Source organism: Pteropus vampyrus, unplaced genomic scaffold, assembly GCF_000151845.1.
Source record: "Pteropus vampyrus isolate Shadow unplaced genomic scaffold, Pvam_2.0 Scaffold320, whole genome shotgun sequence".
NCBI lineage: Eukaryota > Metazoa > Chordata > Mammalia > Chiroptera > Pteropodidae > Pteropus > Pteropus vampyrus.
In genome coordinates this window covers 373,172-374,966 of record NW_011889101.1, presented here as the reverse complement: position 1 = coordinate 374,966, position 1,795 = coordinate 373,172, and positions in this window count along the sequence as shown.

Genomic DNA, 1,795 nt, shown 5'->3' with positions numbered 1-1,795 from the left:
CCGTGAGCTGGAACGCGTCGTACAGCGTTACGTGCAGCACGGCCACGGCTCCCCGCGTGCGGACGCCCGTGGACCGGACGGGTGGCTCTGAAGAGTGGGCCGCGTGGCTCGTGCGCATCGGTCTTCAAGCCCTTCGGGGCCCGTCCCACCGTCATAATGGTTAACCGCACTCTTCTTAGAAAATCGTCTGTCCCGGCAGGCTTTCGTCATTCGCTCAGTATTCATCAGGGCATCCTCCGACGAGTAACGTTTTGTTCTCTATCTGTGAGTATTTTCCTCTCATTTCTTCTATTTCTTACTTAGGTCGTCTAATAGTTTCCCTCCTTTACTGTCTCTTGGCCCCCTGAGTATTAGCTTAGAGTTATTTACTGCTTCTAACCTCCTTCCGGTTTTCCGGCCTCTCCCTTCTGTGTCCATCTCGGCTGCGCCCGTCGGGGTCCCTGCCTTTCTCCCCGACTTAGGACGCCCGGGAGCTGTCCCAGGACCCCGGCGTGAGGGCCATCCCCGGCCCTCCTCGGGCGGAGTCGGGGCGAGCGGGCCTCCCTCCCGGCCGTCACCCCACGGCCCGTCCAGCACCTGGGCCTGGTGGGCAGAGTGGGCGATCTCTGGGCTCAGGTTTCAGACACCCAGCCAAGGATGAGCCGCGGGCGCTTCCAGCTTCCTGAGCGCAGACGCTGAATTCCAACGGCGCCCTGGTCCAGGACTCACGGGACCCGCCCCACCCTGGCCTCCTCGCAGTGCAACTGGCAGTGTTGCCGACCTTTTGATGTGTAAGCCTTCTTTTCCCAAATCGGGTTTGCACTGATCCCCCTGGGACATGCTGGGATCTGAGTCTAATTGCAGGTCTGGAGGCCCGCGGGGCAGCGGAGGTGGGGCGGCTGGAATTGGCACCTGCTTGCAGAGCCGCCAGGTCGTGCGAGGTCACTGCGGGGGCTTCGCGCGAGGCAGGAGCAGGGGGATGGCCGTCTCCGCCCGGTTCGGTCGTCATGGCATGCTGGCAGGCTGCGTCTTCTCCGGGGCTCCCTCCCAAGGCTCCGGCCCCATCCCAGTCAGGGCCCTGGCTTTCAGGAGGGGACCGGGGGCGAGGAGGCCAGCACAGTCCCGTGGAGTCCAGCTGCCCTCTGGGTGACGCTGTGCCTCATCTGGGAAGACACCAGCTCAGCCGCCTAGGAGGTCGCCGGTCCTTTCGCAATGATGGGAACAGCCTTCTCGGCCCATGCCTTGGGCCCCGGCATTGTCATGTCATTGCCTTAGGCCCCAGTGCGGCTCAGAGAAGCCGGCCTGCCCTTCGGTCCTGAATGCCGCCACCCAAACCGTACCTTCCACGGGCACCGCCTTCCAGGCGAGCACAGGCCGCCCTCCAAGTAACCGATTCACCACCGAGTGCCATGGGCTCTAAACGTCCCCTCGCCTGGATCCTCACGGCCTCCGTTCCCAGTGGGATCGTGCAGACCGTTGAGAAGCCCGCCTTGCAGCTCTGTTGTCTGCTGTCACTTCCAGGACTGTGATGACAAGAAGTCCCCTGGGTGCTTTGGGCTGGAAGGGACCGAGTTGGGCAGAAAGGGCAGGAATTAGCACAGGGCCTGCGGGAGAGCCGGTGGCCGAGCAGAGCGGTGCTCCTGGCTACACTGGAGCCCACAGGACCACAGACCCCCCTAGGCCAGGATCTGAGGCGACGCCCTGCTCCATTGGCTGGAGGTCAGCCTGGTGACCAGTTCTGAGCAAGGGGACACTCAGAGGGGAAGATGTGCCCTCGGAGACAGGCAGGGCGGGGGGTGGAGGAAGCCTCAGGGAC